The sequence below is a fragment of the Chiloscyllium punctatum genome, chromosome 22 (assembly GCF_047496795.1).
Source record: "Chiloscyllium punctatum isolate Juve2018m chromosome 22, sChiPun1.3, whole genome shotgun sequence".
Taxonomy (NCBI): Eukaryota; Metazoa; Chordata; class Chondrichthyes; order Orectolobiformes; family Hemiscylliidae; genus Chiloscyllium; species Chiloscyllium punctatum.
This window is the reverse complement of record NC_092760.1, coordinates 57,903,666-57,919,269: the sequence shown is the minus strand read 5'-3', so window position 1 is coordinate 57,919,269 and position 15,604 is coordinate 57,903,666. Positions and strand designations below refer to the sequence as shown.

Here is a 15,604-nt window from a genome sequence, read left to right as displayed (position 1 = left end):
GCAGAGGTATGCAGTGCTGAATGCCCACTTCACTTGTTTAAATGTGTTTTTGATCCCTTCTGGCACATTACCTCTTCCTCACACCCCTGGCTATCTGCTTGCTGGTCACCCTTTAGCTGTTCTTGGTAGCTTTTTATTACAGCCTTACATAGGGAAACATAACTTATTATGTGTGAATTTGCCTGGAAGTTGATTGGACTGGAAGATAAATGAAGGTTATTGACCAGTGTTGGCATCTATGATTTCTTTTTTTTCCCCGCCCCCCCCCCTCCTCCCTCCCAAGTGTCTATGGCTAAGAAACAAAAGGTGCCGAGAGCCAACAGGTTTTAAGCATGATATTATGGACCATGGTATTTGGCCTGGTGCTGAAGACTTAAAATGCACTTCCCAAAACAGTTTTTATATTTGCCTGTTTTCTTTGTTCCTTGGACGTGGATGTCATTGGCAAGGCAGGCATGTGTTGGCCATTCCTAATTGATCTTGAATTGTGACTTGCTTTGCGACTTCAATGGACAGTTAAGAATCAAAGTCGAGAGTGTGGTGCTGGAAAAGCACAGCAGGTTGGGCAGCATCCAAGGAGCAGGAGAATCGATGTTTTTGGCATAAGCCCTTCATCAGGAATGAGGCTCATTCCTAATGAAGGGCTTATGCCCAAAACGTCAATTCTCCTGCTCCTTGGATACTGCTTGACCTGCTGTGCTTTTCCAGCACCACACTCTAGACTCTGATCTCCAGCATTTGCATACCTCACTTTCTCCTAGTTTAGAATCAAACATATGACTATGGATGTGGAGTCACAGGAAGGCCAGACCTTCAGGTGAGGATACTGCAGATGCTGGAGATTAGAGTCAAGATTAGAGTGGTGCTGGAAAAGCACAGCAGTTTAGGCAGCATCCAAGGAGCTGGAAAATCAACATTTCGGGCAAAAGTCCTTCGGTAATGAGGCTCCCAGCCTCATTCCTGATGAAGGGCTTTTGCCTGAAACGTCAATTTTCCTGACCTATGCTTTTTCAGCACCACTGTAATATTCAGGTGATGATGACATATTTCCTTCCTTAAAGGACCTTAGTGAACACAATGAGCTTTTAAAGCAATCAGTGGTGATTTGGTGGTCACTGTTACAAAGAGTAGCTTTATTAAATTGAATTTTGTGTTGCCAGACTATTAGCCTGGGTCTCTACATTGTTAGTTCAGAGACTAGTAGCCTGAAAGAAGAGTGATTCTCAAATCAAATCAGTCACCTTTATGGTGTTTGCAGGTTTCTCTCTTAACTCTGTTCAACATTGCAAAATTTGGAGTGACGCATCTGTGGTTACAAATAGCTGATATTATATTGGTTAAAATTACAATGGTTTGAAACTATTGCACATTTGGTAAATGCAATATTCATAGGTCACTTTCAGGAGTCACGAGTACCTGCTCTAGTCAGGAGCACATGCATGTGTAGTGCATAGCAGTTTGTCAGTATCTTGAGCAGCTTTTGAGAATCTATTCGGTACTCTCAACTCTCATCTCCAGCATCTGTATTTGTCGATTTTCATGCTCCTCTGATGCTGCCTGACCTGCTGTGCTTTTCCAGCACCACACACTCACCACCTGATGTCCAGCATCTGCGCTCCTTGCTTTCGCCCTCCTGAGTAGGTTTGGAGAGCTGGTTATTCAACTGTTATAATGAATATTGTATGGTACCATAACTTCCATATCTTTATGATTTGAATTCTGAAACATCTACACACTGCTAATTGTGGCCTTTGGTGCATTATAAATTTTAATTGCTTTGTCATTGGTGTTTCCTTCAGTTTCCCAGGTCCTAAGTTCTGAAACCTCTCCCCACCACCTCCACACTCTCTGTCTTGTCACCTTATTTCCCATCTTTAAACCACTTTGTTCAAACTTTACTTCAAGCTCATCTAACTTTTATTTTCCCTGTTGTATTTGCTTTATAATGCTCCTGGGAAACGTTTTTATTGTATCAATGGGCTACATGAATACAAGTCCTTGTCATTAAAATAGTAAATGTAATCTCTAGTGGTTTCTTGAGGGAATAGCACCATTTTGACAATGCACCATTTGCTGACTGCTGCAACAGAGTTAGAACTAGCAATACACGCTTAAATTCATACTGTCTACCAAGATTTAGGACCTTTGGATCTGGAATTATGTGAGGCTGTGATGGTTTGCGTTAGAATATGCTTTATATAATTCTTTCTGCAAAGGTATGCTTGTGATTGTCTTTAAAAATCATTCCGTTTTTCAACTATGTAAAGTCAATGAAATAAATGAGACTTGTGCATAGTACAGACTGGCATGGAGATAAGATTCTTTCTCATGCTAACCAGTAATTCAAAGCAAAAGATGACCTCAAAGTGGATGACTTTGACTGTTAAATTATGAAGAGTAACCAGAAAAATTCCAAATGCAGGCTTAATGCATGTGATGGAGACAATTTCCATTGATCTGTAAACTGTAATTTCTCTTATTTGAAATTTCAAGTGGAAGGGAATATAACCAGACAGGAACTTCATATTCACTGCATTTCCTTTGTTTGATAGAGTGGAAAATGAAACTGCACAGTGGATTTCAGTTTCAGGGGATTGTCTATCTGGTTTTAGGGTGAGAACCATTTACCCCATTGTTCAATTATTTTAGAACGACACACACTTGTGTTCAAAGTATGACATTCACATAGAACATTAGATGACCTGACAGAAATGGAGATTTGCTTCAAACGTTTTAGCTCCTGAGATCAAGTCAGATTGCTGAAATCTGACAGGACTTGAAGCCAATAGGTTACTGCCTGCATTCCACCAAGATGGTAGAATAAAATCCGGGATATATTTGCATGTTTAGTGGATGAAGGCTGTCACCAGCAGAACTCCATGAAGCATCTACAAACCACAATGCAATAAGCCACTTTACTCACCCAAGACTTCTAAAATGCAGTGAATTCTAAATGACCCAAACAAATGCATCTACCTCTGCAGCTATCCTTTTCAAAAAAAGACCTCGAGAGTCATAGGGTCACAGAGATGTACAGCATGGAAGCAGATCCTTCGGTCCAACCCGTCCATGCCGACCAGATATCCCAACCCAATCTAGTCCCACCTGCCAGCACCTGGCCCATATCCCTCCAAACCCTTCCTGTTCATATACCCATCCAAATGCCTCTTAAATGTTGCAATTGTACCAGCCTCCACCACATCCCCTGGCAGCTCATTCCATACACATACCACCTTCTGCGTGAAAACGTTGCCCCTTAGGTCTCTTTTATATCTTTCCCCTCTCACCCTAAACCTATGCCCTCTAGTGCTGGACTCCCCGACCCTAGGGAAAAGACTTTGTCTATTTATCCTATCCATGCTGCTCATAATTTTGTAAACCTCTATAAGGTCACCCCTCAGCCTTCGACGCTCCAGGGAAAACAGCCCCAGCCTGTTCAGCCTCTCCCTGTAGCTCAGATCCTCCAACCCTGGCAACATCCTTGTAAATCTTTTCTGAACCTTTTCAAGTTTCACAACATCTTTCCGATAGGAAGGAGACCAGAATTGCACGCAGTATTCCAACAGTGGCCTAACCAATGTCCTGTACAGCTGCAACATGACCTCCCAACTCCTGTACTCAATACTCTGACCAATAAAGGAAAGCATACCAAACGCAGCCTTCACTATCCTGTCTACCAGCGGCTCCACTTTCACAGAGCTATGAACCTGCACTCCAAGGTCTCTTTGTTCAGCAACACTCCCTAGGACCTTACCATTAAGTGTATAAGTCCTGTGAAGATTTGCTCTCCCAGAATGCAGCACCTTGCATTTATCTGAATTAAACTCCATCTGCCACTTCTCAGCCCATTGGCCCATCTGGTCCAGATCCTGTTGTAATCTGAGGTAACCCTCTTCGCAGTCCACTACACCTCCAATTTTGGTGTCATCTGCAAACTTACTAACTTGTACCTCTTATGCTCGCATCCAAATCACTTATGTAAGTAGAGGACCCAGCACCGATCCTTGTGGCACTCCACTGGTCACAGGCCTCCAGTCTGAAAAACAACCCTCCACCACCACCCTCTGTCTTCTACCTTTGAGTTAGTTCTGTATCCAAATGGCTAGTTCTCCCTGTATTCCATGAGATCTAACCTTGCTAATCAGTCTCCCATGGGGAACCTTGTCGAACGCTTTACTGAAGTCCATATAGATTAAATCTACTGCTCTGCCCTCATCAATCTTCTTTGTTACTTCTTCAAAAAGCTCAATCAAGTTTGTGAGACATGATTTCCCATGCACAAAGCCATGGTTGACTATCCCGAATCAGTCCTTGCCTTTCCAAATACATGTACACCCTGTCCCTCAGGATTCCCTCCAACAACTTGCCCACCACTGAGGTCAGGCTCACTGGTCTATAGTTCCCTGGCTTGTCTTTACTGCCCTTCTTTAACAGTGGCATGTCTTCTGGCACCTCACCTGTGAATATCGATGATACAAATATCTCAGCAAGAGGCCCAGCAATCACTTATTTAGCTTCCCACAGAGTTCTCAGGTACACCTGATCAGGTCCTAGGGATTTATCCACCTTTAACCATTTCAAGACATCCAGCACTTCCTCCTCTGTAATCTGGACATTTTGTAAGATCTCACCATCTATTTCCCTACAGTCTATATCTTCCATATCCTTTTCCTCAGTAAATAATGATACAAAATATTCATTTAGTATCTCCCCCATTTTCTATGGCTCTACACAAAGGCCGCCTTGCTGATTTTTGAGGGGCCCTATTCTCTCCCTAGTTACGCTTTTGTCCTTAATATATTTGTAAAACCCCTTTTGGATTCTCCTTAATTCTATTTGCCAAAGCGCTCTCATGTCCCCGTTTTGCCCTCCTGATTTCTCTCTTAAGTATATTGTGGGCGGCACGGTGGCACAGTGGTTAGCACTGCTGCCTCACAGCGCCAGAGACCCGGGTTCAATTCCCGCCTCAGGCGACTGACTGTGTGGAGTTTGCATGTTCTCCCCGTGTCTGCGTGGGTTTCCTCCGGGTGCTCCGGTTTCCTCCCACAGTCCAAAGATGTGCAGGTCAGGTGAAGTGGCCATGCTAAATTGCCCGTAGTGTTAGGTAAGGGGTAAATGTAGGGGTGTGGGTGGGTTGCGCTTCGGCGGGTCAGTGTGGACTTGTTGGGCCGAAGGGCCTGTTTCCACACTGTAATGCAATCTAATGTAATCTAATCTATGCTCCTACTTTCTTTATACTCTTCTAAGGATTCACTTGATCTATCCTGTATGTTGCAGTTCATTCTGTCTGAGGGATATATCACCACCTAGTACTGGAGAAATTAATGTGCCTGTTTTTCTGACTAATATGCATTTCCTCTCTATCACTTTTCCTTGTTACAGATAACAAAAATCTGGTGACATTTCCAGAACATTTACCTCTTCCATTGTGGGGACTGACGGTGTTTGTTTAATGTCGATTCTATTTCCTTAGTCCGCATTATAATTTCTCTTGACTCTACCTCAAATAGGCCCACGTTTGCTTTCACTATCTTTCTCCTATTGACGCAGTTCCTAGAAATATTTTGGATCTTGTTTTTAATATTACTTGCCCATCTACTCTTCTATTTTCTCTTCCTTTATTTATTTCTAAAATACTTTCAATTCTTCAGCATATGACTTTTGAAAATATTATGGTTTTTTTGGTTGTGATACCATCTCCAACTGCTTATGTTAATGATGATTAGACCCCACTTTATGTCGGTGTTTTTATGCCATGAATGGATTTGTGTTGTTGCAAATTACATATTAGTCTTTTAATACTAGCCATTGTTTGTCATATTCTATCATATCATTCAATATAGTTTTCCAATTGGCCTTGGCTCACTCATCCCTCATACCTCTATAGTTTGCATTGTTTGAATGTGAACTCTGATTTGGTGAAGACTGAAACAATGTCAAACTCAAACATTTTACAAATTAGTTACTTTTCCCTCAAGGCCCCTTTTACTAAGCAGTTATTAATTAAACCTTTTTCTCCTGAAACAAATAACCATTCAAAGCTTATTCACTGATTAGTTCCTTGACATACTGATCTTCATAATGATCAAGTATATGCCATAGACTTATCCTCCACACTATTCGTGCAAGTTTGGTTTGCTTATTTTATACAAAGATTGAAATTTCTTCATGATTATCGATTACTTTTAGTGTGTATGCCCGATTTTTTTTTTCCCTGATTTATGTTGAACTTTACAATATAACCACTGTTTGGGGCTTACTCTTTACTGTCACTAATGTTTTCTGGCTCTTGCTATTTCATTGTAACTGGGTGGTTATCACAAGCATATTTTCTGCAGCACCACTAATTCTAAATGGTAAAAATGTTGACTTACTTTTTAAATCATCTACCTAATTTGGCTCTGTGATTTATTATCATATTATTACAATTGTCATCGACGTTTTTTGATCTGAAAATAGACTCTGACCTTCCTGGTAAAATCTAAATGATCACACTCTCTTTGAATTGACCCAGGGAGCCAGTTGTTTGTATCAAACTGCAAGGGAAACATGCAGAGAAGAACTGAAAAAGCACAAAAACTGACATCTTGGAAGATTCCCCTCGTTGATATGTGGGGAGGCCGTGGTACTGGTCATGTTACTGGGTTCGCTGTCTGGATGCTTGCCAAATGCTTGGGTAGACGGTGTTGGGGGAAAAACCCTTTGGCAGCTCATTACATTCAAGCTCTGTGAATAAATCTGAAATTGAAAGAATAGTCACTATGTAGCCCCAACAGTCATTTGTCAAACAAACACATTTAGTTCATTTAACTTCCTTTTTGAGGGAAGAAATCTGCCTTTCTTGTGTGGTCTTGGCAACATGTGACTCCAAACCCACAATTGTCTTCTGAAATGGCCTCACAAGCCATTCTGTTCAAGGTTAATTAGGGATGGGCAACAAAATCTGGCCTTAGAGAGATGACTTCATCCCAGGAAAGAATTTTTTTAAAATATGCGACAATTTGAACAAATCATTAGATTAGATTAGATTACTTACGATGTGGAAACAGGCCCTTCGGCCTAACAAGTCCACACCGCCCCACCGAAGTGTAACCCACCCATACCCCTACATCCACATCTACATCTACCCCTTACCTAACATTACGGGCAATTTAGCATGGCCAATTCACCTAACCTGCACATCTTTGGACTGTGGGAGGAAACCGGAGCACCCGGAGGAAACCCACGCAGACACTGGGAGAAGGTGCAAACTCCACACAGAGAGTCGCCTGAGGCGGGAAAATGAACCCGGGTCTCTGGCGCTGTGAGGCAGCAGTGCTAACCACTGTGCCACCGTGCCGCCCACAACACTCAACAGCCTGACTTTATTTGTCGGCTGCAAGGCATGATTCTGAGTATGGGTAATTATTTTGGGCATGTTTTATTATCATTTGTTCTGCAGGGGTGCTTGAGGCCTAATTGAATGAAGTGATCAATAAATGTGTTGAGTTATTCATTTATCTCCATATAAGTACAGAGAGCTAATCATTTTGGGGTGAGTTTCAAGGAGCTGACTGAAATGAAGCTATCATATAAAAGTGTGGACTTGAGTTATGTTGAAATACAGTTACGTTTCAAAGTGTAATACCTTGCCGAGGGAAAAAAGGAAGCAGCTGGAAAATGTTTTGATTATGGTGTAGAAGCCACACTGAACAGGTGTGTATCTTTTTAAGATCATTACATGATGTCATGACCATGTTTTTTTCTAAATTCGTTCATGGGACATTGGCGTCACTGGCTTGGCCAGCATTCATTGTCCATCCCTAACTGCCCAGAAAGCAGTTGGGAGTCAACCATGTTGCTGTGGTCTGAAGCCTCCTATAGCAGACCTGGTAACAATGGCAGTTTACTTCCCTAAAGGCCATTAGTGAACCAGGTAGGTTCTGACCATCAGCAATGCGTTCATGGTCATCAAATATAATGGTACCTGTCTGGACTTCAATTTTTCTTTTTGCATAATGTTTAATGGAGTGAGTCAACTTCGTATACGTAATATATTGTATTGCCAGTAAGCATAGAATCCAGACTCTGTTACGTAGCCTTAAAAATAGGTGGTGTTGTAAATAAACTTCAAGATATCTGATTCAATAAAACCTGATTAACTGTGAAAGACTAGGGTTAACTTATAGAAAGCCGCAAACTGTACCAAAAATGGTTTTTCCTCCATGTCTCACACCATCCTGATTTGGAATTACATAGGCATTCTCTTACTGTCACTGTTAAGATCCTGGATCTCCCTTCATAACTGCACTGGGTATACCTATACTATAGACCACTGTATTTCAAGGAAGCAGCTCATCACTACTGAGTACAAACAAGAATGGGCAATAAATGGTAGCCTTGGTATGGCACTTGCATTCTGTGAACAAATTAGTCATCAGTTTTTTTTGTACAAGAATTCAAAAGCAGTGTTTAAAATTTTAGTGAAATATGCTAACCGTTGTTGTATTTCAGTGTTTGTTGGACTCTGGCTAAGTTTCTCTCTGGTTCATTGGTATTAAAGTGATCGAGTTGATGTGTATAATAATTTAAGTATGTTGAAATTAATCTGTCATGCTTGACATAAGGTAAACTAAAAAGATGAAAAGAAACCTGTCCTTTTGTTCAGTGCATTCATGCTAACTTAGTCAATGTGACATAATGCACTCAAGTCAGTGTCATGTTGATGCAATTACAGCATAGTGAAAATGGGAACATTTGCGTATGCCTTGTTCGTGTAATACTGTTTATGTGATCGAGCAGTTTAAACAGCTCTACAGTACAACTCCTGTTTAACAAACCAAGCAATGTTCACCTGTTTTTTTTAAATCTGCCTGCACTATTGCTAGAAAGACATTTGTATCACAGAAGCGTGTCATATTTCAAGGTTCTCCGACCATTTGCCCATTAAAAAGGATTTAGAAATATATAACTTGAGTTGGGCTTTGAAAAACCAAATGAATTTGCACAGATGTTTTACTTTAAAAAGTGATTGTCTGTAGGCTGTGTAGGCATTTCTTTTGAAGGCGTGTTAAATCCCAGGCACTGAAATTAGTCCAGTATTTGCAGTATTTTGCTCATGATTAGTAAGGTCTTTTAACTATTCTAGGCAAGGAGAAGTTCAGGAATTAAACTTTAGCTTTCTATGGATGCTGGAATAAGGTAACTGGGTAAATATGGCTCGTTGAATGGCATATCATCGTGGAAAGAACTTAGTGAAATACTGAAGGAACCTGGGGGATAAAGAAGCTTGATTACAGGCTTTACAAGATAAATCAGGGCAGTTTTAAAAAATTTGTGTATGAAATGTGGACATTGCTGAGACTTATTCCCATCTTTAACTGCCAAGGCTGCATTAAAGAGTCTGGCATGTTGCTGAAAGGCTGGAGTTGCATGGAGACCAGTCCATGTAACGGTAATAGATGTTTGTGCCTACCGGACATTGATGAACCTAATGAAATTTCACTGTCCTGGTGGAATTTGAATTCATGTCCCAGGAACATCAGCCTGGGGGTTCTGGATCACTAACATTACCACGACGTCATACCACCCCTTAACTTACGTATGACAAATAAGTTCACTCCCCAGAAGGGGATATCATTATTATGTTCTCAAATGATGTCATTGTACAAAGTTGTTTGTACAAATATCGTACTGAGACCATCAGATGAGAATGATTGCCCTTGTCATCAAGGCTGCATTACAGAGTGTGGCATCAAGGAGCCCTAGCAACGCTACACTTGAGTGCATATCTGTGGGCAAACTCTCTGGTGGTTACAGTCATACCTGATGCATAAGAAGATGGTTGTAGTTGTTGGAGGTCAGTTATCTCCATTCCATGACATCTCTGCAGGAATTGTTCAGACTCGTGTCCTTGGCTCCACCATCTTCAGCCATTTTCATCAACGACCTTCCCTCTATCATAAGATCAGATGTGGTGGTACTTGTCAATTGATTGCATAGTGTTCAGCACCATTCATGATTCCTCAGATACTGAAGCAGTTCAATGTTCAAGTTTAATAAGATCTGGACAATATTCAGGCTTAGGGTGTCAAGTGGCAAGTAAGATTTGTGCCACATAAATGCCAGGCTGTGACCATCACCAATAAGAGACAATGTAACCACTGCCCCTTGACATTCAATGATGTTTCCATCACTGAATCCATTATCAACATACTGAGGGCTATCATTGACCAAAAACTCTGCTGGACTCGCCAAATAGAAATAAGGGCTACAAAAACAGGTCAGAGGCTAGGAATACTGCAGCGAGTAGCTCACCACCTGACTCCCCAAAGCTTGTCTCACCATCTACAAGGCACAAGTCAGGAGTGCGATGGAATACACCCTGCTTGCTTGGATGGGTGCAGCTCCAACAACACTCCAGAAGCTTGACACCATCCAAGACAAAGCAGCTCGTGTGATTGGCACTACATCCACAAGTATCTGTTCCCTCCACCATCGACACTCAGTAGCACCAAGATACCCTGCAGAAATTCACCAAAGATCCTCAGACAACATCTTCTAAACTAACAACCACTTCTATCTAGAAGGACAAAGGCAGCTGACACATTGGAGTATTACCACCTTCAAGTTCCCTTCCAATCCACTTGGAGGTATATCGCTGTTCCTTCACTGTCACTGAGTCAAAATCCTGGAATTCACTCCCTCAGGGCATCGTGGGTCAACCCATAGCATGTAGACTGCAGTGTTTTAAGAAGGTAGCTCACCATCACCTTCTCAAGGGCAACTCGGGGCAAGCAATAAATGCTGGCCAGCTAGTGACACCCACATCCCACAAAAACTAATTTTAAAAAAAGCTTAAAGCAGTGGCTGATGCTAATGAGCTAATCAATGTTTCTGCATTAGATCTGAACTTCTAAATTTGACTAATACAGCAACAATTTTTTTTCAATTTAAGGATATTGGCAATACTGGCAAGATCATTTATTGCTAAACTTTTGATTGAAGGAGTGGGTGAGCCACCTTCAAACACTGCAGACTTTGAAACACCAATACTGTTGTTTTTATGGGAAGTTTCAAGTTACCAAACCAGTAACAATGAAAAGATGCGTATCCAGGTTGGTGAATGTATGTCATTTTTTTCATTTGTTAATGGTTTGTGTGTGTCACTGGCTAAAACATCTCTAATTGCTGTGGATCTGAGGCCAGGTAATGTAAAGATGATGGACTTACTTCCATAAAGGACATTTGTGAACCAGATGGGCTTTTAGAGCAATCGACTTGCTTTTTAGCACCAGATTTTTGTTAAATTCAAATGTCATCCACCTGTCATGTCCTCGAAACATTAACCTGGGTTCTGAAATACTAGTCCAACTGCCCCTCTTTGGAAGGGAACTTTGTAGATAATAGTATTGACGTGCCTGCTTGGCTGTACCATTTTAGAATGTATTGAATTGGAGGTTTGGGCTTTCTGGAATATTAAGTACTCATGAAATTTGTTAACCAGTAACAAAACATAGTCATGCTCAATTCTTTCAAACCAGTTTAGGCAATACAGTGATTGGCTGTTTTGCTGAAATTGATAATATCAATGTTGGGGATTGAAGTAAAATGTAATTTTTCAAGACCATGTGTGAACATTTTAGTTATTCTTAAAAACAAAAATGACATGATAACTTTGAGGTAGGTGAATCGAAGCCTGATGGCTTCAGATCAAACACAGAGATTTTCCTTGACTAGCTTTATTAGCAGATCTCCTGACAGAACACCCCACTGTCCCTTTCTTGTCTCCTTCATGACTCCCCTCTGGAACTGGCCAAGCTTGAATCTGGGCTTCCTGACCCAGAGGTCGGGATGCTACTACTGTGTCCGAAGCCAATTTGCCCCCATTTATTACCTCTTATTACTAACCTGTTCACATACATTACAACACACTTTTGCAGGTGGGACTTGGACATCTGGTGGGGACACCATGAGTGTGCAAAAGGAACCCCAATATCCTCATGTTTTATTCTTTTGATATAAAGCCTTCAGTTGATCACCTAATTTAAATAATTCTAATTTTACAATAATCCTAATTGTAAAAGTAGGTTTATTAAAATTCCATTCAAAGCTTCTAGCTCTCTTGCTCTTTGCTTCAATGGATTGTTGATGGTTTGGAACAGTTGCAGTAATTGTAATACGAATGATATGAAAGTTAATCTTTTTTAATGCATAACTGCAAAGTTAGTAAAAGAGAATATGCTAGAATATTAATTTAAATGTAATAAGTACTCAAACGTTTGTTTGAATAAAATTAGAGCCTGGTGAATGTAGGTAAAACATTTTTTGGCTAATTTTTTTTCTTTTTAAAACAGCAATACAATTTGACAATTTTTACCCTTAGTCTGTGGACTAAGATATCTATGATGTTGCTGCCAAAGTCCTTTGTTTGGATCTGCAACCATCTAGAGGTCCAAACAAAATTTTCATGTTAAGATCAGAACAATTTGACAGCTCAACATGACAAGATTTAACCAAATTATTATGAGACATTTTGTTTTTGGTGATGTTTCTGTACTAAGCAAATTGCCAGGGAAAGGTCGAATTTTGTATTTATAATTTACAATACATCTACTCCTGATTCTGCTTGAAGATGTTTAATGCATTTACTAATATTTGGCTTCGAGTTTATGAAACTATCTTTAATTTTTAAAAAATCTAAATGATCAGGTGTTCAGTATTTTGTAATGAGGTTGCAAGAAAGGACTTGGAATTACTAAATTATCTTCTAAGTCTGACTAGAATTTCATTGAGCTGTAATGACAGCATCAGTGCATGGATTCTGGTTGTTCATTAGCAGAATCTAGGTCAGGTGCATTCCTTGGCAAGGTTACATAGACTTCACTGAGTTCACAATGTCGGTTGAAGTAGATTTCAAATTTTAATTAATGTCTCCAAAGGATTTTAGATTCCTGGACCTGGTCATGCTGCGTTATTATGTTGCGGATGGAATAGCCACGACATCTCATGAGGCATAACATACCCAAATCCCAGAAGTTGTAGTTTAAGAAACATTTGTATCTGCATTGCTAACCGTGAAGCAAATATGTGCCTGACCGAACACTGATTATTACAGTAAGCCTCAGAACTCTGAATGATTGCATTTCCCTGTGGATCAGTGGGTGAGTGTACTTTTGTTGTAACGTTGAGCTAACTGATCATAAATACTCCCCAGGCTAGACCCTGGGTTTTAAGCTGGGTTCTAAGTAATTATTCTTTTCAATAATTACTTTTGTGTGGTTATGTCGTGATCAAATAAGCAAGATGTTCACACATTATGTTTATTTTTAATCATGTAAGATATGAGAATCGTACTACATAAGCCTTTGTCTGTAGGGACATTTCAGCTATCAACAGAAACACGCTATATCACCTCAGTGCAAAGTAAAAAGTTTATGGCTTTTACTATTGGCACAAATCCGAGAGGAGACCCTTGTTCCAGGACAAATGTGAATCCATTTTGCATTTTGTAGTTTATCAAAGCAAATTTAAAGAGAAACCGCTTTCTTCAAATACAACTTTGAAATGAAGTTCCATAATTTAATTTTGTATTTGATTTGTATTTTTTATGTATATCTTACCATAGTACCTTGTTATCATAATAATCTTTGCCAACGTCATTTCTTAAGATGACCTTTATTATACAAATATTTCAAAGCTTTCTTTAAATGATCTCTTCAGTACAGTGATAAGACTGGATTTCTTGTAATCGCATGGTAAGATCTAACGTGTGTATTTTTATAAAGCATGTGACCCCCACCTGTTTGGAAAAAAATGACCTTGGAAAAGGTAATGTTGCCCTCTAAAATTGGCTGACATAATAGGGAACCAGTCAGGAGATAACAGGAAGTAAAATCAACAAGATGGCCATTACCATCGTGAAATCAATCAGTCTGAAACTGGCCCCATACCACTCAGCCAATCAGTTTGACCATGCAGTGATTATATATTGATTATTCATTGGCAGACTAGTCATAACTGAGGGATTATCTTGTTGAAGAAATAACAAGCAATTTAACAGAATACAACACCAGTCAAGTGCCTGTGCTTTTAACGAGAGTAGCCTTTTAACAAGTCGGAACTGGAAGTTCCTTTTCCTTAGCTTCCCAACCACATTTATAATCAAGATTCAGACTTAAATCTTCAAGTTAAATTTAAGCACTCACAGCCTTATACTTTTCCTTGGCTGAGGCCAGCTGATGGGTTTGGAACATCACAGTTGATTTCATCTTTCTTTTGAAGAGGTGAAAAAGAGGTTTCTGCTTCTGACGACTTTGAGTAACTCTGGGTGAAAGTCTTTGAATACCAATTGAGGAAAGGATCAAGTTTGCTTGTGATATCTTATGACAGTGCTGACACCACTATGTGCATTCACACATGAAGATCCACTTGGATATTCGGCCAGCTAGTGTTGAGTTGTACACCAGTAAAACTTGCATCTCCAAACAAAAGGGTGAAAACAACCTGAAAGAGTTTCGTTGTTTCTGCAATCTCTGATTCTGTTGTGCAGTCACCACTACAGTATGTACAATGTGTTTTCTACCAAACGTAGAGACAATTTTTAATAATGTCTTTTTTTTCTGAAAACCGGCTGTGGATTGATTAGACCAATTAAAACGTAATTGTTTGAAATGTTTTGAAAAAGGAATTGTATTATTTTCAAATGATGCAGCATTATCATAAAAAGACCCTTTAACATTCCTCTTTGTTGAAAATTGTGTAATTTATTTGTGGTAACATGGACTTTTTTTTTAAACTGTCGTCTGGGTTCAATACCTGGGACCTTTTTATGGTCCAAGATGGTTTTAAGAGGTTGAACATACTTCAAGATTGCTGTAGTAGTCACCTGACCAGGCTAAACCAAGCTCCTGAAACCATTGATTTGAACTGAAATTGCCAGTGTTATACCAAGGAATTGAAATCTAAATCTGTATCTCCTGTTTGATTCACATCTTTGTGGAATTTTTAAACATGAGGATGAAAGTCATTATGCTCCCTCTCGCAAAAGAATGCCTGACGATGAAAACAATTGGAGAGCGACCCATTCACCAAGCATACATACAAATATGAGAAGTATGAGCAGGAGAATGGCACTCAATCTCTTGAGCTTGTTCTGTCATGCGATTAGGTTCTTTTCCCAAGGCTTTGCACGCTAGATGTAATTTGCACACCAACTTCTGCAAACAGTTAAAGTGGTGACCCTCTTTTACCCTCTTCACAGGCTTGCAAAATCTAGTCAAAGTGAGGCACTGAATAAAGAAAACACGCATCCCCTTTATGCAGGTCAGTTAGTCATGCTGACAGATACTCTGGCCACTTCCCCATAGTGACATGCTATCAAGACAACCTCCAGTCACCCCCTCAGTCACATGTTAGCCCAAGTACAATGGTAGGATGAGATCCTCCTCCGAGATAGTGTAAATATAAATGCCCTAATCCTGGGGAATTGTCAGGCGAACAGTTTCTTGCCCCAAGACAATGCAGGTGTGACATACCTAGCTTCAGGGGATGGCTAGAAAGCATTTCTGAATGGAAGAGATTGAATAATACTTCAATTTGATGGGGGGGGGAGCAGCAACTGACT

The 15,604-nt window shown here is 40.1% G+C and overlaps 1 protein-coding gene and 1 long non-coding RNA gene across 8 annotated transcripts in view; one reads left to right on the top strand and one right to left on the bottom strand.

The window, feature by feature from the left end:
• The window catches only part of plekha7b (pleckstrin homology domain containing, family A member 7b), a 463,115-nt gene that overhangs the window by 88,147 nt on the left and 359,364 nt on the right, over positions 1 to 15,604 (top strand). The window lies entirely within an intron of this gene.
• LOC140493671 (uncharacterized) overlaps positions 6,627 to 15,604 on the bottom strand; it is a 28,633-nt gene continuing 19,655 nt past the window's right edge. The window contains exons 2-3 of the long non-coding RNA XR_011963734.1: positions 9,805 to 9,935; positions 6,627 to 6,738 (exon numbers count right to left, since the gene is read on the bottom strand). This is a non-coding gene — a long non-coding RNA (uncharacterized lncRNA). The remainder of the gene's footprint in view (positions 6,739 to 9,804; positions 9,936 to 15,604) is intronic.